Source organism: Salvia miltiorrhiza, chromosome 5 (assembly GCF_028751815.1).
Source record: "Salvia miltiorrhiza cultivar Shanhuang (shh) chromosome 5, IMPLAD_Smil_shh, whole genome shotgun sequence".
Classification (NCBI taxonomy): Eukaryota; Viridiplantae; Streptophyta; class Magnoliopsida; order Lamiales; family Lamiaceae; genus Salvia; species Salvia miltiorrhiza.
In genome coordinates, this window is record NC_080391.1 from 18,409,696 (window position 1) to 18,436,234 (window position 26,539).

At 44.2% G+C, this 26,539-nt stretch overlaps 1 long non-coding RNA gene across 1 annotated transcript; it reads left to right on the plus strand.

Annotated features, from left to right (window-relative positions):
* Positions 1–8,599: 8,599 nt before the first annotated feature.
* LOC130986510 (uncharacterized) lies at positions 8,600–9,668 on the plus strand. The gene is made up of 2 exons (XR_009089287.1): positions 8,600–9,009; positions 9,112–9,668. It is a non-coding gene; the product is annotated as an uncharacterized LOC130986510 (long non-coding RNA).
* The last annotated feature ends 16,871 nt before the right edge of the window (positions 9,669–26,539 follow it).

Consider the following 26,539-nt stretch of genomic DNA (forward strand, 5'->3'; position numbering starts at 1 on the left):
ACTTTGGTGGCGCTGCTCTGACTGCGCAGCGCTGCCGCGCTGCTTTGGTCTGCGCTGCTCTGCTCTGGTCCGCGCTGCTTTGGTCTGCGCTGCTCTGCTCTGGTCTGGCTGTGCAGCTCGGCTGCGCTGCTCTGGTTTGGTCTGCGCTGCTCTGGTCTGGCTGTGCAGCTCGGCTGCGCTGCTCTGGTTTGGCTGCGCGGCTGCACGGGAAAGCTACTTGGCTGCGCAGGAAGGCACCTTGGCTGCGTGGGAAGGTTTCTGTGTGCAATCATTCTTCACTCCATCTACTTAGGTGGATTTCTTACTCTTTTATCTAAGATATCCGATCGTACCTGCGCTGTTAGTTTCTATAATAATAATAATAATAGTAATAATAAGGTAAAATAGGCTTAGATTGCTAAGCACAGCGCTGATGGGAATTACAGTCCTCATCAGCTACTCCCCCCTAGTCTAGTTGAACAGCGTTCTCTTTGTTCAACTAGTGGTGTGTGGTGTGAAGTCAGCGCTGTGCTGCTCTCCCGTGTCAATTAAGCATACACGATTCCCTGCGACTTATTAGACAAGAACTGTCAATCTTTGCAAAAATGATAAAGACAAAGTATTTTAATGCTGGAAATAAGCTGAGATAAAAGAGATAGCAATTATTCCTTTTGATTCGTCGAACATCATTAAAGATAATAAGGGCTTAGATAACCTGTGCTGGGAAGACTCAAGTGATCTGCGTTGACAACCTCGCGCTGACTGCGCTGCACCGACTGTGCTGACAACCCCGCGCTGACTGCGCTGCACCGACTGCGCTGACAACCCCGCGCTGACTGCGCTGCACTACCTGCATTGACAAATATGGTACATTTTCGCAGCGCGGCCCTTAAGATGGTACACTTCCGCAGCGCGACCCTTAAGATGGTACACTTCCGCAGCGCGGCCCTTAAGATGGTACACTTCCGCAACGCGGCCCTTAAGATGGTACACTTCCGCAACGCGGCCCTTAAGATGGTACACTTCCGCAACGCGGCCCTTAAGATGGTACACTTCCGCAGCGCGGCCCTTAAGATGGTACACTTCCGCAACGCGGCCCTTAAGATGGTACACCCCTGTCTAACTTTCGCGGCTTACGATATTCCTGCGCGGAGCATAGACAATCAAAGAACCCTGTCTAACTTTCGCGGCTTACGATATTCCTGCGCGGAGCATAGACATTCTGAACTGACAACGGCTCGGACATTCTGCACTGAAAACTACTGAGATAACTGAGATAGTTGCGCTGAGATAAATGTCCTGACTGCGCTGAGATAACTGCGCTGAGGTAGCTGCCCTTACTGTGCTGAGATAACTAGATAGCTGCTCTGAGATAGCTGAGATAGCTGCCCTGACTGTGCTGAGATAGCTGCGCTGAAGTAGCTGAGATAACTAGATAGCTGCTCTGAGATAGCTGAGATAGCTGCCCTGACTGTGCTGAGATAGCTGCGCTGAGGTAGCTGCCCTGAGGTAGCTAAGATAACTAGATAGCTGCTCTGAGATAGCTGCGCTGACTGTGCTGAGATAGCTGCGCAGAGGTAACTGAGATAAATATTCTGACTGCGCTGAGAAGACCCAAATTCTACTTAAGGCTTTCCCCTCCGAAGCGTGGCTGAATTGCCACTAAAGCTCATTTTCTGCCGAAGCAGGTTTTCCAGCATTGTTAACCATTACTGATGTGCTGTAAATTTTCAAGAAAAATACAGATGGCAACATATACCCTACTCCCTCCCTCTTAGTAACATGTGCATGATTAAAATAAACATGTTATGTATATGCTTGTGATTGGTGTTCCTACTTGTGATGCTAGTGACAGGGCTAGTATGACTCTATGGTCCCAAAGTATGTTATCCAAATTATGTTCCAAGCCCTAGCACGTATGCAGAAGGTATGCAGCTTCGTATACTTAGTTAATTCATATTTTAGACCTAGGCACATATGCAGAAGGTGTGCAGCTTCCAAGACATAATATCAAATTCCCAAATCCCTTCAAGAGATAATATAAATCATGATTTTTCTCAAGTGGTAAAGTATAACATTTCCCAAATCCTAATCATGCTTTCATGCTTCGATAAAATGTTCTAAGATCATGTAGTGAGAAATTATAGGTCTGCGAAGTACCTGGATCACCACTAGTTAGTGGGTTACCTTCGTTACATTACGACTATTATATTCTGCGCTGAGATAATGTAGAGTTCCTGCGCTGCATCAGCATACTGCATCAGCGCAGTTGGTGAACTGCCCTCTCCCTCCCTGCGCAGTCTTGTGATAAAACAAGCCATGTAGCATCATATCGCATGTTGAATCCTAGGCTGATGGCTCCACTTGACATCTTCCCAATCGGCCCAATCGTCTTGATAGTCTCCAGATTCTTGCCGAATCAATAGTAGCTAGCAACTAGAAACCAGGTCTTCGATAGAATCTCACTAGGCTCTCTTAATAATTTTCTTAAGCACTCGAGTTTTACTTGATATTCCTTGCACAAAAATCAAACAACGAAAAGAGAGATTACAAACAAAGCAAGCGATTGAGGTTATGGAATTGATTCCAGTATGAAAATAATTTGAAAAACACTAACAAATGGATGCACTTCCTACCAAATTGATTCGTGAATGTGCTTATCTCCCAATCATCATTGATCTTATTCCAACAATTATGCAAACAAGTTCAGTAGATCATCAGGTTTTATCAACTCAAGAATTTAAATGAAACCCCCAACACAACATGCTTCGATTCTTAGAGATTCAGGGGATGGAATTGAGAATTTCATACTACTGACATAGCAAGCCATACATTGAGTAAAGGAACAAATCACAGGCATAGTTCTATAGCACGATCTGCCAGGAACAAAGTTGAGCTTTGTCCTAGGAGACTAAACAAATTCTAAAGTACCCAAAATACAAAGTATAGTCAAATGAATGAGAGCATCTCCACATAATTATTTTCTCTTAACCAAGCTCAAAAAGATCTATAGGCATATGACCGGGTAGTTATGAGAGCATAGTATATATTCAGGAAACCTTCAGCAATTCAAAATAACTCCCAACAGCAAGCGCTCCACAAATTAAATAAGAGTGTTCAATAGAAACATGCCATTCTATGCCGTCTTTCACAATGTAAATGACCCACAAACAATAAACATTAAACATAGCATCAAAGCAAATTGAGAAACTGTAACTTAGCTATAAATTAATCCCAGAATGTCTAAACTCGTTGGCCTTCAGGGCTCTGTTTTTGTGATTCTCAAATTTCCAATCTCGGATCCCGACGGCTTGTTGGACCCCTTTGGGGGAAGAATTACATACGTCTTGCACTACCAGCTTCATGCTCTGTTGTTCAGATTCCCACCCTAGCGAAAATCTGCCTCTACGGCCAGAGATTAACCAAATCCTGGTGAAAGAAATCAGCAGCAGAAATAAAAGTTAAAAGAGAGAAAAAAGGAAAGGAGCTGCGCCGGAATTCAGATGCTAAGAGCTGCGCTGGAGCTTCTCCTCAATCGCGCGACTGAGGCTGCCCTCTCGTGCGTCTCCATGAACCCATGAACCTGCGCTGAATATTGAGAATTTCTTCCCGGGCTGAGCAGCAAGACTGAATCTTCCTGGTGAGCCTGCGCTGCCTATTTAGTCTTTTTCGTGAACCTGCGCTGCCCTCGAAGACTACAGTACTGCGCTGCCCTCGAGGATTACCGCCATGCCTGCGCTGCCCTCTCCAGCGTTAGCTCCGGTAACATTTAGTCTGATCTAGATCCCTGGTAACCACGTCTATTGAGCAGATGTGTTCTCGTCCCCAGAGGTGCCCGTTCTTTTTGTGTAGATACGTGAATCTCCAGCTCAAGGAGAACAAATTTTGCAGCGGCTCTGTTTTCTCAATCGGCGTGCTTTCGGCAGACATGATATGTTTTAGACTGATGCTCTGTACCTGATATATTCATATTCGCAATCAAAGAATAAGATGATTAGAATCCCGAAACTGCACTCATGTTGAGAATTTAGGAATAAAGGTTGATTAGATTCGTTGTGGCTGTGATCGTGACATAGCCAGCGGCTCTTCTTCGATTTCCTGATATAAGCTGCGCTGAGCAAGAACGGAGAGTTGTTACGATCAGCCATCAAATATTAAACTAACCTCGATCAAAATGGCAGTTGAAAACCATTAAAGCCCCATTCTGATTTGGGGCTTTCCCCCCATTTTTCCAAATCATCAACAATCATGTACTTAATATCGAACAAAGATTTCGCGAAGCCGAATTGAATTAGAGATAAACACTCGTAAATTCAAAGTAGGCATATGCAAATTTGACCAGCGATATACCCACCACGTGGGAACATTCGAACTCAACATGACAAACAAGCTCAAGCTAAATGAAGACTTTTCTACAAATGCATTTTGCAACATGTCAATCGACAACAATAGCAGTAGAAGGCAAGCAATTGATTCATCAGAAAATCAATCAAAGCGAAAAGAGATGAGAAACTTAGCTTCGCAGTGTTCGTTCCTGATCTGAATCTTTGCCAAATTGAACGGCGTCATTGAATAGCTGATTAAGCATCCTTGGTCGGCGGTGAGCCGCTTGAGCGGGAAGGAAGCTGGACCTTAACTTGTGTCGGAGGCCAAGTCGACCATTTGCCGGTTTGAGAAGAGAAAAATGACGAGTTGCATCATCTTCGCCCGGACACGATCTCGGCGGAACTGGTGAGAAACGGTACGTCTAGATCTGAGAAATAGAAGCAGCAGCAGTGCGCGGCGGCGGCGGTGGCGTTTCCAGGCAGGGCATCACCAGCCTTGAAGCGAAGATATTGCCAAAGATCCAGGATGGTCGGCGGTAAAGTCAGAGGTAGAGAATTTTGATCTTTGATTTTGGATCGAAGAGATGCTTTTATTTTTTGGGTAAAGACCGACGACAGGGAGGAACCCGATCCAGATCTGTGAAAGAGAACAGAGGTAGAAGGCTGGCTTTTCAGATTCTTCAGGCGGCCGGCGACGTACGTGACGGCGCTGCGCTGTGCCTTGCTTGAGGTCTCTACGACCGGCTATGATTTTTGCAATCGAGCAATAATTTTTACGCCTAAAATCAGAGAAACAATGGAGAGACCTTAACCTAAACATGATTTCTCAAATTTAAGAGAGGCAAATTCAAGGTGATTCTAGGTTAATCGAAGATTGAGGGGACGAATCACAAGATTCACCCAATCCCAAATATGTTCAAAGAAATAGTCGAAAATGCAGAGAGACTTAGCTTTTGTTGTAGTTTCTCCATGAGACCTAGACACTCCTTTTCCCCAAATTAGAACAATCGGCCCCGACTTTGTTCGTGAGGTGCGAACCCAGCTAAATGGGGGGGCCTCTGAAACACGGCGGTGGATTCTGGCTCTTAGGGAGGCGGCGGCCATTTTAATCGATGGTGGAGTAGGAGGTCAGATCGAGCTCTGCGTGGCTGCAGAGGGGCGGCAATTCGCCGGCAGCGGAGGAGCGGCGTCCAGATATGCAGTTCGCGGATGGTAGGGCCGCCGAGAAAGGCGGAAAACGGCGAAAGTGACAACTGTTGTGGCGAGTGTCGTGGCTGTGTGAAATTCTCTAAACATGAAGCCAAAATTGTGAAGAAGTTGATCTCTCCCAAAAAACCTCCCTTCGCCGGAATCTGGAAAGACCAAGACCCAAAACCCGATTCATTTTTTTTCTTTTTTTTTTTCGTCGATGAACAGTGACCCAAATCCCCAATCTCCCTCATTTTTCTTAGATGAACAGTAATCCAGCTTCGATGAACAGTAATCCTCTCAATGAACAGTACCCGGAAAAATGATGAATCTCACGCCTTAGCTCAATTTCCCACAGACGGCGCCAGTTGGTGAAGCACGGAATCACCAACACCTAAACTAGAAATTAGAAAGCGATAAATGACACACGGATTTACGTGGTTCGGCCATCAAGACCTACGTCCACGAGAGGTTCTTCGTTGGTTTCACTATACTTTGAGAGAGAGTTACATATTACAAGTGTGTTGCTTGAATGAGTTGATCCTCTAGTTTTCCAATAGATGTGCTATTTATAGTTTGTGAGCAAACCCTAATTCTAAAAGCCCACTCATCTAGTCAATTGGGCCCAAAACTCAGTACAACGGTCTTATTCCCGAAGTTGAACTATCACACGTAGCTGCGCAGGAAAGGCACTTTGGTGGCGCTGCTCTGACTGCGCAGCGCTGCCGCGCTGCTTTGGTCTGCGCTGCTCTGCTCTGGTCTGCGCTGCTCTGCTCTGGTCTGGCTGTGCAGCTCGGCTGCGCTGCTCTGGTTTGGTCTGCGCTGCTCTGGTCTGGCTGTGCAGCTCGGCTGCGCTGCTCTGGTTTGGCTGCGCGGCTGCACGGGAAAGCTACTTGGCTGCGCAGGAAGGTACCTTGGCTGCGTGGGAAGGTTTCTGTGTGCAATCATTCTTCACTCCATCTACTTAGGTGGATTTCTTACTCTTTTATCTAAGATATCCGATCGTACCTGCGCTGTTAGTTTCTATAATAATAATAATAATAGTAATAATAAGGTAAAATAGGCCTAGATTGCTAAGCACAGCGCTGATGGGAATTACAGTCCTCATCAATTTTATTTCAGCTATTTATGTTTCAATATTGCTTTCCTATCAATTACTTTGAATTATATACTAACTTGAGTGTCAAAGACCTACTAGTGCTCCTAGGAGAGCTCTAATGTTATTTGTGTTTCAGGTTGCAAGTGTCTATTGAATCGAATGTACCCAAAGTCTTATTTTCTAATTGTTGGATCCATCCCCAATAACTTGAAGCCCACTGTGGGACCATAACGATCAAGTGTTCTGACGAACCGTTATCAAGTCTTCTATAAGTATCTCGAGCGACACACGTGACACAATGAACGAGATTTTATGGTGAAGGTCTTCGAGGAGAAACCAGAGAGAAGTCTAAGCGTTTGTGAGTGAAAGTATTGAGAATAAATAGTATATCGTAGTTCGTGCATCGCACGAGCGGACATACTAGTTTAAAATTAAAATATGAAATTAAGAAGGCATAAATTATGATTTAAAAACTAAAAATAAAAATATGAAGAAATACCACATAAGATCTAGAATTAAGGTAACGTGTGTACGTACTTTTTTTTTTTTGAGGCAATGTGTGTACGTAATTTGTTTTGCTATTACATATACATAGTAACATAGATTTCATGGAAACAATTAACGGGCCCTTTGTAAGTGTTCGATCCTTATGTGGCCCAAAACACCTCACAAACTTGGTTTAATTGTTATCTCTGCACAGGCCCAAAAATATTTTAAACCTCATGCTGGAAATTGAAGAAAACATATGATATATATGTAGACATGATTATACAATATTTTTTCTTATAATAATATGCATGTCAAAAAGTATAGTGGACAAATTTCGTGTAAGCTCAATTAATATATATGATTAATTGTTTTTTTTTTTTTTTTTTTTGTTGTTGTTGGTTTTTTTTTTTTTTTTTTTTTTTATGGTTAGTTGGAGAAAGCCACACAGTTTAAACACTCTATATGTAAATGACATTTTGGGGTCTATCAAGTATCAAGGCCCACCAATATTTTCTTGCACATATATATACTAATAAATTTAATTATTAACTATATATAGCCCGCAATTATTATGTATACACGCTCGATTCAAACTCACTAACCAGATTATTTTGGTGTATTTAATATTTTAATTGAGAGATTATAAATTTGAATTTGTACTATTGTCTCCTATCACACTGATTAATTGCATAAAAGAAAGAAAAAACCATGGAGAACCTGAATTATTAATTGGAAAGCACATGTAGCAATCTTTGACTGAAGAATTGAAATAAAATTTCTGCAATATTATAGTATTAACCCACTTACGTACGTTAATAGTTGTAATTCCAGTTTGTCTCATTCAACTCATAATTTCTGTGAGTGCAGCTGTCGCGGAAGAATGCCACTTCATTTTATCGGGATAATTTCATTTAATACCTAATTTGCAATTTGATATGATCAATGTTTGAATGTGGAATCTTTCTTTTTCGGCACGTCCCACAAAAATGTATATCTTTTATTTTTTGATGCAGCTCACCATATAATATTTCAATAAAATTGATTTCTTTCTTCACTCATCTAATATTTATTAAAACTTTATATTATTTCTTTAGAAATATCTCAATATATATTATCTTAATTTATTTGTACCAATTTTAATATTTATCGACAAACACAAAGCTGACGTGGCATCTGGCTAGATAGCTAGCTCGATCAGCAGATTACAAAAGAGAAACAAACCAAGTTTGAGACAGATCTGAAAGGCATTGCATTATAGGATGAAATTAAACTAAAGTCAATCCCATAAAGAGTTATGGACAGCAAGCTCAAATATATATATTCTAAACAATTTATTGGGGGAGGCCACCAAAAAAGTAGTGTTAATACGTACTTGAAAATCACATTTCACAAAGCCCCCTATATATAAATACATGATAAATTTAAAATATTGGAAAAAAAAATATAGATGTAATTTAGAGGCGCATGATGGTCCGCAGACAGCGGCTATTAATACTGGAGAGTCCCACTCTCATAGCTTAGTTTCTCCAACCACAAAACAAGAGTCCACGTTTCTACATATATAGACAACAACCACTTTCCCAAAACCTAATCACATTGCACATCCAAACCCCATTCTTTGTTTACATTACAAGTAAAATCCAAACTATTATAAAAAAAGCCAAGATGCAGAGTTGGAGAAAGTAAGATATGCATAAGAAGGTTCCAGGAATCAAGGGTCAAGATCATGTGACTAAACCCATAAGATAAGGAGACACCTCTCTCTCTCTCTCTCTCCTTTTTATGAATAGGGTTTATTAGAATATCCCATGATGTCTCACCTCACCTTGTCTTTCAGCATCCACTTTTGTTGTAGTTCAGTAGTTTTACTATACATATAGCAGCAGCTAGTGAAGTTGGTGCCGAAAACAATGTCAGTTTCTATACAAGGTGAAATTAGGAGGAGGATCAATTGTAGGCCAAGAATTATAGTAGTTTTTTCACTTGGGTTCTTCCTCTTGATATTTTCACAAGTTTGTGTATTATCGTCAGCGGCGGAGCACAGCTCACTCAGCCGCTCACGGTGGTCTCCGGCAAGAAAAGCGCGCTTTCATGGTTCTTTACTGCACCACCATGCAAGAGGCTCAACCCCATCATCATCGAAACTGTACGAGGAAGAAATGAGATTAATACACACAGGGCCTAATCCTCTTCACAACTAAGCCACCAGCTGAGGCTTTGCTTGCTTGCTTGCTACTGTGGTTAGTTAATTTCTAGAGCAAAAAAAAAAAAGAAAAAAGAAAGAAAGAAGAAGCCATTTCTGCGCCATCTCTCTTTTTGTTCTTTTTTCCTTCTGAATTAGAATTAATTAGAGCAAGCCCTTTTTTAGCTTTCTCAGCGATTGTTAAATGAGCTCTGACGAGAAGAAAGAAAGAAAGAAAGGGGAGGAAGAAACAAGGCTAGAAGCCTAGCTAGCTGCAGCAAGATGTTAAATGCCCTTGCTTCTTCCTTTTGCAGATTTTTTATTTTTTCCTTTTTTCTCCACCCTGTACCTGCTGTTAAACATTAATGTTCCTATATTAATTGCTGCAATTACTTTTCTTCATCTACTCAACCTCTTTCAGTATTCTATTCCTTACCTTCTGCCGCTAGAATTCATCTTGCTAACTTAAGAATCAACACACTTTAGGTATGATAAATCATTTTTTTTTTTGGTGAACGTAGTAACCTATCTTGCAAGCAAATATATTTTCGTTCTGATCGTGTGTGCTTAGATATATTAGTATTAATTTATATTGTGCTATTTCTAATTATCTATGTGTTATATATACTGATCATTATGTACTAAATGACTGCTTCATTGGGAGTCAGGACGAGAAAATTAAGCTAGGAAATATTAAGGTATCTGTCAAACTGTTTATACATTATTAGATGGGAAACTGTTATCTGCACACGCTCTCAATTCTTCTGCATACGCCTCATTATTATCTACTGATTACATTTGGAATCAATTATTTCTTCACGGAACATCTAACTTTCAAATAACTTGACATATATAATATTGTCATGTTTAATTGGGAATTGGAATGAAAAAACTCATCTGATCAGAGTAAATTAGTCACTAGTACATTTGAAAAGTGAATTAGTTGCGTTTGTTCAATTTTTTTTTCCCCATAGTTAATTTGTTGGTTACGGCGTGTATAGAAATGAATTTAATCATACAACACATTCTCAACCTCATAGCGAGAAGTAAAAGGGATTGAAAGAAGGTTGGAGTGGTGGATGCAAAGAAGTTTTGTGGTGAATTTGCAATGTTTGTAATATAAGCATTTAATATTAGAGGGCTTGATTGTTCCTAGAAGCCTAGTATGTTTTTATTGACTTAAATGCTTCCAATATTTCTCAAACGGGATGCCTGTCTCACAGGACCAGCACGCATTCTCGAGATTTAAATATACAGCAACCGGACATCAATTAATTATATATTTTTTTAGAATCAATTAATTATATATTTTATTCAAACTCAATTCAAGCAATCCAGCTATGAATGCATTCTTGATGCATTAAACGCCCATTTAATTCCACGTTGCCACTCAGAATTAGATTCCATCATGAACAAATTGTTTTGTTCTAATCCGATTATTTATATATTTTGTGATTAGCAGGAAAATTCACACCCACCACAGTCCACAACAGTACTCAATTTAGAAGATATACATAATTGATTTGCAGATTTATATACGAATGATATATATAATCTTCTCAAAAAGAAAATATATATATCAGTACATTTGATGAACATGATAATTAGACCCAGATCAATAAATTCTTTGAACATATCAAATATAATTGACGAACATACGAATCTATTTAATTTGTTAAAAAATACGCCACCGTCAAGAATCGAACCCCAGATCAAACCCGCATTCATGAAACTAATTGACATGTTCATCTATTGAATTGCTTCTCAACTTCTCAACACATTTGAATTTCTCAATAAAATCTAACCCTATATATATATAAACAATATACAAATTTTTGTTGGCGTTCACCTTTTGAGCATTGATGCTCTCTAGGTATTGAAATTATAATTTCCTCGAAATTGGAAGCTTCTTACCAAACCCATAAGCGATGGTTTTGAGGCCTCTACTAGGAAAGATTCTTTGTTGAATTGCTAAGACCGTCTCTTATTTTATACAAGCTACAAAATTGTTATCGCCTAGCTACCTAATAAGAAATTAATTATCATATCAGACACGTGAGGTTCAATTAGGATGGCAATCGGGTACGACGGATACGGATAGTGACTATTCATACTCATATCCACGAACTAAATGGATAGTGATTTTTAATCATGAAACTATTCATGGATATCAAATGGTATCCAAACCCGCCACCCGCGAATACCCACTATCCATCGGGTATCCGCGAACCCGTTACCCGTCGGATATCCGCCACCCGCTATCCATCGAATACCCGCCGCTCACTATCCGTTGGATACCCGCCACCCACTATCCGCCGGATACCCACCACCCACTATCCATTGGATACCCACGAAATAAAATTTAATCATAAATTTATAACAAATTAAACGGGTGATTGGCTGGTATTTTTGCGGATATTTTCGCGGGTAAACGGGTTTCGCGGGTATGGATAGTAAGTATCCAAACCCATACCCACTAACTAAATGGATAGTGAATTGCAACCACGAAACTATCCGTGGATATCAAATGCCTCTCAAACCCGCTGATGAGGAGTGATATATGCAGAGTAGGGAAATGATGCAAATCAGAGGAATCGGCCCCACCAGCGGAACGAGTATGGCAGAAGAAGCGCACTCGTCAGAGAAGTCACCCTCACCAGAGAAGTCACCCTCGCCAGAGAAGTCACCTTCGCCAGAGAAGTCACCCTCGCCAGAGAAGCAGCCTTCGCCAGAGGAATTACCTTCATCAGCGGAATCACTAGAATACGCAGAAGAGTTCCCGCGTGAAAACGAAATTACCATCCTACCCTTCGACCACACAAGGCGCATGCACCACAGATGAATTTACCATGTTACCCTCCCTTTGTAATCTATAAATAGAACCTGAGCTCGTGCATTGTATTTACGCTATCTCTTATTTTCGAATACAACAGCTACTTTTCTCCCGTTCTGAGTTTTTCGAATGTTTACTTTGCCTTCTCCTATCATTCACACTAGGTATAGTCTATATTTATCGCTTTGTAGATTAGGTGTTGGTCCTTGATTCACCAACTGGCGCCGTCTGTGGGAAAATAACTGAGTTAGGATGTGAGTTTGTGGTTGCCGGCGCGCGCAGATCTGAAATAATCGGGTTCGCGTGTGTCGGTACCGTTTGAGCCGATAATTCGGACACCCAGATGATTTCGAGCTGCTAATTACGTTTTTCGAGTTGATGTGCTTTTAATCCTTTACGATCTGTGTTTAATTATGTTTTTGGTGCATGAGGAAAGGTGGCGAAAGTCGTAAATCATGAATTGGGGGGATATATGTTTATTTACCGATTGATCGGTTCAATTATGGGTGAATACAAAGTTTCTTCGTAGAATCAGGATTTTATTTATAGATCTGATGTTTATACCTGTGAATTGTGGAGTATTGCTCTGTTTCTGCTTGAATTGACGATTTATGGGGTTTCGCTTCGGTAGAATGTTGGTCAACATTCCATTTTTGCTGCGATTGAGCTTGTGTTGTTGATTTGTGGATGTTTTTCGTTTAAGGGTAATAATTGTCGATATTTTTCGTGTTTTTGTGGCTAATCTTCGTTTTCTATCGGTGGATTATGGGGTAATGATCTGTTTCTGTGATGATTGGGTTTGCACTGTTAATTTGCGGCTATGTTTCGACTGAGGGTGATAATTATTGGTGTGCTCCATGTTTTCTTCGACTAATCCTCGTTCTATGCCCTGTTTAGCGCGCTATATTACTAATCCGGCTGATTGCCATGATAACTCTGTTATTTTTGGGTTTTTGCGGTTAAAATAGCACACGATCGTGGTAATTTCAGGTTATGATGTTCGTTTTCTTGCAAATTCTTTACTATATATCACACTTAACGTTTTGTGCTAACAAGCTTCTTGGTGGTTGTTCTGTTTATGTCTATCTCTGGATATCTTACTTTGGTTTTCTGGACACTCTGTTTCTTCTGCCGGATCTTGATAAGAGTCTACAGGGGAAATTTCTGTTGTTCGGGCTCTGTTATTTTAATCTATACCCTGGGTTTATTTCCCAGTGTATAGAGTTACCTTGAGGGAATTTTTTAACGGCCTCTGCGCCGGTGCTTGGAATTTCTCATATTGGGTTTTCAATCAGTAGGGGAGGATCTATCCATTTGTTATCTAGATTTCTTCTCACTCTGTTTATGTGTAGGTACTATGGGGTCCTCTGATGCTCACCGCAACTTGGAGAAGGAGTTCGATTCTGCTGCTGTCACTACCGAGGTGCCTACCTCACTGTTCAATGGCCTTCAGGGTAACCCCACTTTCACTGTGCCACCGGGTTTTCAGGCTATCTCAGCCACTCCGACAATAGGGTTGAACGTCAATACCCAGAGGTTTGCTCTGGTAACACCGGGCTTGGATCTGCCAAACTTGGCCCCCACGTCTAGAGGGGGATCGCTTAACTTCGGGCTGGCAGAGCAAATGATGGCTTTACTCAGCTATGCTAATATGCGTCAGGCACTGGGAACTCCGATGCTGTCTGTCATCCCCACTGTAGCTACCCCGATTGGAGCGGCCAACCCGCAGGGCACTGAGGCCCCACCTCCCGCTGCTCAGGAGGCAAACATGTTGACAATCAACAAACAGGCTGTGATGCCTGGGGAAATGCAAGGGGACGCTGCTGACAGAGAACTAGCCAGACCAGAGGGGAGCCGTGTTAGGCTCAATAGTGTTGTCAGGAAGGAGAGGGTTGACGAGTCTGATAGTCAATCTGTCTCCCTTGTGTTTGAGGAAGAGAGACCGAAGGAGAAGGCACGGTTGAAAAACTAAGTGTCGCAGCTGAAACACCAACTCGAGAATCTGGAAGAATCGTTGAGGGAGAAATCCCGGAGGGACGACAGGGGACAGAGATCAGAGCGGTCGTACAGAGCAGAGAAGTCCCATCGTCCAGAGAAATCACGGTACACCGAAAGAGCAGAAGAAAGGGAGCTGGAGTATTCCTCTGGCAGGCCAGGGCATAGGGCTCACAAGCGTCATGGCCATGACGCGCCAAGGGACAGAAGGGAGCAGGGAAGATACAAGGAGGACAAAAGGGCCAAGACTTCAAGGTTTCATTCCATCAGCAACCGTAGTCCTTTCTCTGATGATATTTTGGCAGACACTTTACCCAGGAGCTATAAACCCATTTCGCTAGACTACGATGGCACCACCGACCCAGAGGTCCACCTCAATCGGTTCGAGGGGTTGGTCACACTGCATATGTATACTGAGGGCATCAAGTGCCGCATCTTCTCCACTACTCTCACTGGACCAGCTCAGCTATGGTTCGGAACGCTTGCCCCCAATTCTATTCACTCCTTTGAGGATTTACAGACCCGCTTCTTACGTCAGTTCGCAAGCTCGCGAAGGGTGGGGAAGTCAGCTCTGTCGTTGATGGATATCAAACAGGACCAAAATGAAACATTGAGAGAATATACTGCCAGATTTAACTTAGCCGCTCTGGAGGTGCCAGAGGCGGAATCTCAAATTAAGAATTGTGCCTACGTCAGAGGGCTCAAGCCGGGGCTCTTCTTTGACGAGCTACATATCCGACCTGCAAGGGATTTCGACGATATTATGGCAAGGTTGCCAGGCTATCTACAGTTGGAAGACGCCAAGATGGCGAGAAAAGCGGAAAACGATAAACATAAAGCTAAAAGAGCTGAGGAAGCACCAGAGAGACAGAGACACCAGGACAGAGCACCATTCAGAGGGTTACCTCCGAGGGTACTGCCACCCCAAGGAGAAATGCCGCTCCGGCAGCAACGTACCGTGAACGAAGTCACGCGGTTTACTGAAAACACTCCTTTAAATAAACCACAGGGGGAAATCTTTCATTTGGTAAAGGATCAACCATTCTTTCGGGCACCGGGAACCTACCGGGATGGGCCGCCACATGAGGGGCCTAATAATAAGCTGTGTGAGTATCACAATTCCTTTGGACACTACACAAAATATTGCGGACATCTCAAGCATCAGTTAGAGCTACTGGTGCACCAGGGAAACCTCGACCAGTTCATTGACAGAGGAACCGAGGGCCAGAGGCGAAATGATCAGAGGGATCATAGGGACCAGCGGGATCATAGAGATCAGAGGGATCAGAGAAATAACCGGGACCAGCGACAAGAATAGGGGAATAATAGGGATCAAATAAATGACAATCGGGATAATCGTAGAGAAGGGCCAGAAAGGCAAGCACCTCCTCCCCCGTATCGGAGGGAAGTTCATATGATTTGTGAAGAGAATGGAACGCCCACATCAAATAGGGCTAAGAAACAAGTGGTCAGAGCAGTAAAGTCAGGATACTACCATAAGCAGGTTATGGAGGTTACAAGCGCGGCAGAAGAGCCGACGATCACCTTTGGGGCAGAGGATCTACGTACGCTAATGTACCCGCACGATGATGCACTGGTTATTATGGCAGACATTGCCGGCTGTATCGTTCACCGTGTCTTCGTAGACTCGGGCAGCGCGGTGAATATCTTATATTGGGAGTGCCTTCAAAACATGGGAGTCGACGTTCATATTGAGCCAATGAATGCCCCCATGTTTGGGTTCGGAGGAGAAATGGTCATGCCTCTGGGTTATGTGGAGTTACCGTTAAATCTCGGCACTACAGCTGCTAATAGCAAAACTAGGATGGTGCGGTTCTTAGTGGTTGATATGCCAAAGCCCTCCTACAATGTGATATGACTCAACCTAGAACACCTCTAGTTTGACTTGCAATAGAACAAGGACATTCTAGTGATGATAAGTTGACCCAGTGTCATCTCTCAAGGAAAGTCTTAAAGGGCTTCTAGTAGTATCGTGGAAAAAGTTATAAAAGAAAGCAGTAAAGAGTTTGATTATTAATCTAGAACTGAAACTTAAAACTGAATTAAAACCAAATTGTAAAATTACTAGGCGAATTAAATTATTAACCCTAGGCAGAATTAAAACAACTTAAATAAAATCTAACTTAAGAAATTAAGTACTTGTAAATTAAAAATAAAACTAATCTAGGCATGAAACTAAAGTGCATAATTTAAATTGCATAATTAAAAAGAAAGCATAAACATGAACTAAAAACATAAACATGATTAAACGAAAATAAATTGAATTGAAATACGAAATACCGTAAATGTCTTGAACGTGTAATTGTGTCACGCAATCACAATCCAATAAATAACTAAAAACTTAACTTAATCGAAAACTAACTAAAAACAATGAATTTTCAATACTATGAAAAAGAACTATGAAAGCAATAAATTCTAAATTTCGGATGCCAAGAGATCTCAAAGATGGAGTCTAAAACTATAGCAAAAGATAGATGATTTTACAATAGAAATGAAACCCTATTTATAGACCTAGCTCTGGTGAGAATAAGCATAGCTAGAAAGTAATCGGTGCTGGCAAGAATAAACATAGTTGGAAAGTAATGGTGCTGGCAAGAATATGCGAAGCTGGAAAGAATAAACATAGCTCTGGAAAGTGAACTCTGATGATTATGCTTGGGAAAGGTAGTCAGCGTTGGCGAAATAGGTGGAGCTGGAAATGGTCAGCGCTGGCATTTATGGGCGGAGCTGAAAATGGTCAGCGCTGGCAGTTATGAGCTGAATTGAAAATGGTCAGCGCTGGCAGTTGACTCTGGCACTTAGCTCTGCTATGTCGATGTCTGCTAAAAACACCATTTTTAACCCAAAAATCTCCAAAATTGCATTCTTCCATCTATAAACCTAAATCTCCTGCAAAGCATCAAACAAACCATAAAACGCACCAATTTCCACAAGATTTAATTTAAAATATGCACATGCAAACCCCTAAAATTAGAACAATTAAGCATAAATCAACCCCCCCACACTTAGCCTTTTGCTTGTCCTCAAGCAAAATCCATATGAATCCTAAGAAGAGATTGATTTCAACAATACAAATTTTCATCCAAACATTCACAAAGTCAATTCAAAATTTTATCAACAACACACATCTCTTGATCATGCAAGTAACTCAAAGTTTAAGACGCAACAAAAGAGTAATGCAAGTAATTCGATCAGACCCGATTCTCCGCTAGAAGTGAATTCCCTAATGTGATCACCTTTATAATCAATATCCCCATTTTTCACACTTTTTGTGCTTAAGATTTTCAACAGTTGAGCCAAAATTCATGAAATAAAACCATTTGGATGTAATCCAAAGTCTTTTCACGTGGTTTCCCATGCTCATAGATTTAGTCTAGAGGAGCAGAGACTCAGAGCTGTCACGTTTTCAGAACAGGCCAGATGTTTCAGAGCTAGAATTTTCAGAGTTGACAATTCGTCCAACATTTTTCACATTTCACAGATAAGATACAATCGTAGGTAATCACACTGACAATACTCCTTCTAGTATCTACCGGACAAATCACGTTTTACTAACTTACAATCATGTTGCAACAAAACTCATAATTCTTTGCATAATCAAGAGACGCATATTAAAAATAAAACAAGAATAACCACCATTCATTCACAAACCCTAAATGCACATCGAAAACCATCTTCTCTTCCACAAATTCATAAAAATTCGCATGAGACAAAGACCAAAAACTAAGCATAAAAGACTAATCTCGCCAATTTTTTTTTTTATTATTATTATTTTTATTATTATTATTATTATTATTATTTTATTTTATTTTTTTTTAAATATAAGCACAAGAAAACACCCCACACTTAAAGCATGCCATGTCCTCAGGGAAGAAAAGAAATACGAATAGTTTAGAAAACGTCCCTGATTATCGGCATTGAAAAACTGAAGCATCGTGAGAGGCGGTTAAGAAAGGGTTTTGCGGTCTGTTGCAAGTGTGGAGAGTAGCAGCATTGATAACTGCAGACTAGAAAGGCAGCGCTGACTCAGTGTGTTGAAGAGCGGCTCCACGTAGCAGCTAGATATCGCCACCTTCGTGTCGTCGGCCCTGCCTTTTAACGCCATCGCCAAATTTGAAATCAAGTCGCCTAACGAGTTCCCCACGCTAGGGCAGTTCAGCGCTGACGGGTGTTGGGCGCAGCAGGGCGTGGTGGCAGCAGGGCCGAATATTTGGAAGTGAAGGTACTTGCATTTGGCAGCGCTGGCGTTATGCCGCGCTGAATATGGAGAGTGAAGTGATGGCTTGGCAGCGACTTGACGTTCTGCCTTGTTGAATTTGGAAGAGCGAAGGCAGGCGCTGGCATAGAAGACTTAATCTTTCGCATGAGGCCAATGGTAGCGCGGAGAGCCAGGCCGCTGGCGGCAGCGCTGGGCATGAGGGCACTAAGCCATAGAAGACTAATCTTCGCACGAGGTTATGGTGGCAAGAGAGCAAGGGCCTTGGGCAGCGTGTGCATGAGGCAGCGGTCGACGGGTTGCGGTTGGCGGGGGCTCGCAGCGCGGAAGTGGCGTGTGGCTGACGGTGAGGGGGCTTGGCTGGGCGGTCTTGGCGGATGGGTGGGTGTGGCAGGACGGGCGGGGGTGCTGGGGTGCTAGCGCTGGGCAGCGATTTGGCTGGTGGGGTTGGGTGGCACGCTGGTGTGCGTGGCTGGGCTGAGCGGCTGCGATGTGCGCTGACGGGGTGGCTGAGCGCTGGTGGTGCGGGGTCGGTGCTGGCAGCGCTGACGGGGTGGGCTGCGGTTGGCGGGGTGGGCTGGGCGTTTCGGGGTGCAGCACTGACACGACTCTCATGACGGGTGCGTGGCTGGGCGGGGCTGGCAGTTCGGGGTGGCAGCGCTGGCGGGTGGCAGCGCGCCATGGGTGGGCTGCGGTTGGCGGGTGGGCTGGGTGGTTCGAGGTGTCAGCGCTGGCGGGTGGCAGCGCTGCCGGGGGCGTGGCTGGGCGTGTGGGCTGGGCGTTGCGTGGCTGGCGGGGTGGCAGCGCTGGCGGGTGGCAGCGCTGCCGGGGGCGTGGCTGGGCGTGTGGGCTGGGCGGGGCAGGCGGGGTGGCAGCGCTGGCGGTGGCGCGCTGCCGGGGCGTGGCTGGGCGTGTGGGCTGGGCGGGGGTGGCAGCGCTGGCGGGTGGCAGCGCTGCCGGGGCGTGGCTGGCAGGTGGCGCGCTGCCGGGGGCGTGGCTGGCAGCGCTGGGCGGTGCGGGTGTTGGGTGGCTGGGCGGAGGTGCTGGCAGCGCTGGCGTTCCGTGGCGGGCTGGTCAGCGGGTGGTTGGGCGTTGACGGAGGAGTTAATAATTTTTTTTTTTTTTTTTTTTTTTTTGAAGATACTCTTTCCCCCAAAATTTGCGACGCTGACTGCTTCACTCAATCGGCCTTGCCTTTATTTGCCAACGCTGACTCTTTCAGCTATTTTCCTTTCTTTTGCCAGCGTTGGCTTTTTTGGCGTCTTTTCTCCCTTAGCCATTATTGGCAATTCTTGACCTTAGCTTGGTAACAGTGCCATTATAGTTGCTGACGGGTGAGGGTGGCGGGTGGCGGAGGAGTTCTTGCAGCGCTGACCAATTCGGTTGATTTATGCGGGTGGCAAAAATCAATGCCGATGGAATTGGTCAGCATAAATCAACCGAATGGGCGGGCTGGAGCTAAGGCGCTGGCAGCGCTGGAGTCAAAACATGAACGCCAACATCAAAGTATCCACATGGCAACCAAAACTGAGGAAAGACTCAAAACAAACAACGAAAACAAAGAAAGCAAAAGAAAAATAAAAATTAAAAACAAACCAAAGGTGGGTTGCCTCCCACTAAGCGCTAGAGTTAAAGTCTCCAGCCCGACTTCAGAGTTGAACTTCAGCTAGGGTTGTGCAGAGCTTGAGACTCCACCTCCATAGGCGAGCTCTGGTGCTCGTAGTACGGCTTCACTCGATGGCCATTCACTCGGAAACTCTCCTTTGTGTGCTCGTTCAACAGCTCTACCGCACCATGCTCGAACACCTCTTTGAGTAAAAATGGACCGCTCCATCTGGATTTCAGCTTTCCCGGAAATAACTTAAGTCGAGAATTGAACAAGAGCACCTTCATTCCAGGGCAAAGCTTCTTGTGGCAAATGCGGCGATCGTGGAGTCGCTTCACTTTGTCCTTGTAAATTCTCGCATTCTCATACGCCTCATTGCGTAGCTCATCTAGCTCCTCCATTTGTAGCGTGCGCTGCTTCACAGCAGAGTCCAAGTCATAGTTAGCAACCTTGATCGCCCAATAAGCTTTATGCTCAATTTCCACCGGCAGATGGCAGGCCTTGCCATAGACGAGACGGTACGGACTCATCCCAAGCACGCCCTTGAAGGCAGTTCTGTACGCCCAAAGAGCATCATTCAACTTTGCGGACCAGTCCTTGCGCGAGGGTTGAACTGTTTTTTCCAAAATTCCCTTGATTTGCCGATTGCTCGTCTCGGCTTGGCCAGAGGTCTGCGGGTGATAAGGTGTTGCTACCTTGTGCGTGATCCCATTCTTCTTCATGAGCTTTGCAAACAACTTGTTGCAGAAGTGCTTGCCTCCATCGCTAATGATGGCTCTAGGAAATCCGAATCTAGAAAGAATGTTCTCTTGCACAAACTTAAGTACCACATTAGCATCACATGTTCGCGTGGGAATAGCCTCAACCCACTTGGACACGTAATCTACAGCAAGTAAAATATATTGAAACCCATGTGAAGTAGGAAATGGCCCCATGAAATCAATGCCCCACACATCGAAAATTTCGACAATTAATATGCTTTGGAGAGGCATCTCATTCCTGCGGCCGATATTTCCTACTCTCTGGCACCTATCGCATGCAAGAGTGAAAATGTGTGCATCTTTGAAAATGGAAGGCCAAAACAAACCTGATTGAAGAATTTTATGTGCTGTTTTCTGCCCCCCAAAGTGTCCACCACAATGATCTTCATGGCACATCTTCAACACTTGTTGTTGCTCCTCTGCCGGCACACACCGTCTAATGACATCATCCTTTCCAAGCTTGAAGAGGTGAGGAATCTCCCAATAGTAGTGTCTGCACTGAGCTAAAAATCTCTTTCTCTCCTGCGATGTCAGCTCAGGTCGTAGAATACCACAAACTAAGTAATTGACAATATCAGCATACCAGGGCTCGGCGCTCGCAGGGCTGGACTGAGCAGCGCTGAGTTCGGCAGTGCTGGGCTGGACAGCGCTGAGCTTATCAACGCTGACTTCGGCAAGGCTCGCAGGGATGAACTGAGCTGCGTTGGGCTGGGCAGCGCTGCATTCGGTGGAGTTGGGCTCGGTAAAGCTGGACTCTGCAGCGCTGCTCTTGTCAAAGGTTAATGCATATGTTTGCTCAAAAGGAAAAGATTCAGGGATGCAATTAAGATTCGACTCTATCCGATGATTATCCAAGCGTGAAAGGTGGTCAGCTACATGGTTCTCGCTCCCTTTCCTATCCCTGATCTCTACATCAAATTCTTGCAACAGTAAAACCCAACGGATCAGACGAGCTTTAGCTTGAGGTTTAGTCATCAAATATCGCAGCGCAGCATGGTCACTATGAACAATAACCTTAGACCCAATGATGTAGGCACGAAATTTATCTAAGGCAAAGACCACAGCAAGCATCTCTTTTTCAGTAGTGGTGTAATTTACTTGTGCACTGTTCAGAGTTAAACTAGCATAGTAAATTACACGTAATATCTTATCCACACGCTGACCTAGCACAGCTCCTACAGCAGAGTTAGATGCATCACACATAATTTCAAAGGGCAATGACCAATCAGGCGCAATCACCACCGGGGCAGAGCTCAATTTTAGTTTTAATGTTTCAAAGGCATTCATGCAAGAGTCATCAAAATTAAACGGAATGTCCTGAGCTAGCAGTTTGCATAGAGGTTGGCTAATTTTAGAGAAATCTTTAATGAAACGTCGGTAAAAACCGGCGTGACCTAAGAAACTCCTAATTCCTTTAACATCAATAGGGGGTGGTAACTTTTGGATTACCTCCACTTTAGCTCTGTCGACCTCTATTCCATGCTTAGACACCACATGACCCAAGACAATACCACGTGTAACCATGAAATGACTCTTTTCCCAACTCAAGGTTAAGCCACTTTCAATGCACCTTTGCAACACTACATCAATCTTCGTCAAACAATCATGAAAGGACTGCCCAAAAATCGAAAAATCATCCATAAAAACCTCCACGAATTTACCAATCATTTCAGAGAATATGGACATCATGCATCGTTGAAATGTCCCGGGTGCATTGCACAACCCGAACGGCATCCTCTTCCATGCAAACGTCCCAAAAGGAGTGGTGAAGGCAGTCTTGAGTTGATCTTCCGGGGCGATCGCGATCTGGTAATATCCTGACAAACCATCAAGAAAACAATAAAAATCATGCCCAGCTAAACGATCTAACATTTGATCAACAAAAGGGAGAGGAAAGTGATCCTTCTTGGTGACGGCATTGAGTTTCCTATAGTCAACACACATCCGCCATCCCGTCGTAGGACGCGTCGGTACCAACTCCATCTTGTCATTGCGCACAACCGTCATTCCTCCTTTCTTTGGCACGACATGCACGGGACTCACCCACTCACTATCAGCGACAAAGTAGATGATCCCTTCGGCCAGCAGCTTAAGGATTTCCTTGCGCACGACATCCATCAGAATAGGATTCAATCGTCGCTGAGCGTCTCGCTTGGGTGCTGCTCCCTCCTCTAGGTTAATTTTGTGCATGCATGTGGCTGGACTTATGCCACGAATGTCTGCCAGGCTCCATCCCAAAGCTGCCTTGTTTTTCTTCAATACCTTGAGCAACGCTGCCTCTTGCTCCCAAGTCAGCGTGGAAGATATGATCACTGGCTTCTCCTCACCTGCTTCTAAAAATACATATTTGAGATTGGCAGGGAGTTCCTTTAGTTCCAGCGCTGACCTCTTGGTTTCCATCTGTTCATCAAAGGGCAGCTCGGTATGGCTGAAGGGTGCTGAGCTCGGCAGAGTTGACTGTAGCAGCGCGGGAATCGGCAGAGCTGGCTGCGGCAGCGCTGACTCTTCAGGCAGCTCTGATTCTTCAGCTTCCTTAGCTAATTCCTCCATGTCGGCCGATCCAGCAAAAGCTTCCATATACTCCTGTTCCTGAATAAATACCTTCTCAACCAAGCCATTAATAGCATCTATATATGAACATTCACTTATGAAATTCGTAGAAGGCATTGCACGATTTTCATGCACCGAAAAAGACACCGACTCCCCTAACACCGTCATTTTAATAGTTCCATGTTTAACATCAATCAAAGTGTTAGTGGTCGCCATAAAGGGTCTTCCTAATAGTAGAGTGTGGTCTCTACCATTCTCATGCACATCCCCAATCTCAAGCACTACGAAATCAACAGGCACAATCAAACCCCCGACTCTAACCAGAATATCCTCTACTATCCCACGGGGGTACCTAACGGACCTATCAGCTAGTTGTAGACACATGCGAGTGGATTTCAAATTACCTAACTCTAATTGTTGAAAAATAGAGTAAGGCATCAAATTAATTCCCGCTCCCAGATCTAACATACCCGTGGCCTTCTTACCATTTCCCAAAGCAATATTAATCACAAAGCTACCTGGATCGCGCTGCTTTGGTGGTAAGGATTGCTGCATGATTGAGGTCGCTACTTCCGAGACTAAAATTTTCTCATTGTCCCCGAACTTTCGCTTGTTGGAAACCAACTCCTTGAAAAACTTCACATACGCTGGTACTTTTCTGATCACATCAAGGAGAGGAAGATTCACGTTCACCTTGGCAAGCATGTCGTAGAAGTCGGCGAACTGTTTATCCAGCTTTTCATTCTTCAATCTGCTAGGAAAAGGGATCGGAGGTCGATAGGGTGTGGTAGACTTATGAAGTTTATTCTCCTTTTCTTCCTCCATCTCTCCATCTTTTTGTTGATCTGCCTTCTCTCCATTGGTAGGGCTGGTCAGAGCTGAGCTCGGCATCTCTGGTCTGGGCTGTGCTGAGCTCGGCAGCTCTGCTCTTGTGAAGGTAGAGCTATTCAGAGCTGAATTAGGCAGAGCTGGACTTGGCAGCGCTGACATCGGCGGAGCTGGATTCGGCAGCGCTGACTGCAGTAGCGCTGACTTTGACTTTGAGAGATTCTGTAATGCTGAGTTCGTCAGGGATGATCTTGGCAGCGCTGGCACTTCCACTTTGTTATCCACCATCTTACCATTACGAAGAACAGTTACAGCTAGAGCTTGATGCGGCTGAGCAGGTTGGCCATGAAACTTTCCGGGCTGTTGTTGTTGTTGGATTTGATTCAAAGTACCGGAAAGTTGACCGACAGTTGTTTCAAGCCTTTTTATGGTAGATGCTTGGGACTCCATATTCTGCTTAGTCATCTCCATATTTTGCTTACTAATCTCCATGAAAGCTTGCAAGGTATCCTCTAGGGATGTTTTCTGTGGTGGCATGGGCTGTGCACTCTGCTGCAGGGCTGATTGTTGGTGTTGGTATTGCGGTCTATATGGTTGAGAGGAGCTTTGCTGCGGAGGGAAATATTGTGGTTGCTGTTGGTAGCCCATTTGGGGTGGTCGACGGTATTGATTACCCCCAAAATTTTGATTTCCCCATCCAGCATTCGGTTGACTTCTCCATCCTCCATTGACATTCTGTTGCCCTTGATTCATGTTCTGCCCATATGGTCTACTTAGCCCTTGATTATAGCTTTGAAATCCTTGTGCCGCATAGACCTCGGCTTGTCCTTCCAGAGTAAACTCTCCCATTCTATGGCACTCATTAGCTCCGTGGCTGAAATCTCCACAAATACCACAAGGCTCCATATTCTGCATAGCTGGGTTCGGCAGAGCTGACATCGGCAGTTCTGCATTCTGCAGAGCTGGCATCGGCAGCGCTGCATTCTGCAGAGCTGAATTCTGCACCGGAACGGAAGGTGTATCCATCTTGCCCATCTTCAGCTGTTGTACGTCCCGCATGATTGAAGCCAATTGTTGTTGTATTTCAAATTGATTCGTCACTGCGCTGGCTTCAACTCTTCTTCCACAGACGGATTTTTGTTGGGAGCTCTCAGCTAAAGTTTTGAAAATCCCTTTTAACTCAGTTGCTGTCTTCCGAGCTATGTTACCTCCTGCCGTGCTATCCACCATAAATTGGGCAGTTTGCACTAACCCATCGTAAAAGAACTGCATCAACATAACATTAGTGAATTGATGTTGAGGGCATTGACGGAGGAGTTCTTCATATCTCTCCCAAGCTTCATGCAAAGGCTCGTCCGCTCCTTGGGTGAACTCCATTATTTTTGTTCTCAACTCCTGTGTCTTATGGCTTGGGTAGTATTTCAGCATGAATTTTTCACAAGCATCTCCCCACGTAGTGATTGAGTTGGGTGGCAGAGATAGCATCCACGTCCTCGCCCGGTCTTTAAGTGCATAGGGGAAGCACTTGAGCTTGAGTTGGTCCTCCGTGAGACTAAGCAAAGGAATTGTTTGCACTTGGGTGCAAAAATCCCGGATGAATTGCAGAGCATCCTCGCTTGGCATCCCGTGGAACACCGGCAGTAAACTCGAGTCATTTGGTTTGAGATTGTAGTTTCTCACAGCAGTGGGGAGCACGATTGCCGACGTGTTGGTATCTCCAATCACAGGTCTGGTGAAGTCTCCCATGTATTCTATGTTCTGGGCCATCTCCTTCTTCTCCTCGTTTAAATTCTGCTCAACTTTGTCCTGTTCAGAGCTGGTTTCTTCCTTGGTGGTTTTCTGCTCAGTGCGGAAGTTGGCAGGGCTGGCTTGGTCTGTGCTGAAATTGGCAGTGCGAACTTCGGCACCGCTGCCAGCGTTGACTTCGGCAGAGCTGGCAGCGTTGACTTCGGCAGCGAAGAACTTGAAGGCAGGGCTGGCCTCTTCCTCCTTGAAGGCAGGGCTGGCAGCGTTGACTTCGGCAGAGCTGGCAGCGTTGACTTCGGCAGCGAAGAACTTGAAGGCAGGGCTGGCCTCTTCCTCCTTGAAGGCAGGGCTGGCAGCGTTGACTTCGGCAGAGCTGGCAGCGTTGACTTCGGCAGCGAAGAACTTGAAGGCAGGGCTGGCCTCTTCCTCCTTTGTCTCTACGATGTGCTCTGGAATTTCAGGTTCAGATTCAGAGCCAGAGTAGAAATCGTCAGTTGGAGACACCAATTTGCCTTTAAGACTACGGCGTCCCTGCATGCATAACACTGAACAAACAGATTACGCGTACCGAGTGGAAGAAACGTAAAAACAAAACCGAGAAAAACTGGAAATTAAATAAAGCAAGTAAAAACGACACAACTAAAACGCCTAAAACTATCCCCGGCAACGGCGCCAAAATTTGACTCAACCTAGAACACCTCTAGTTTGACTTGCAATAGAA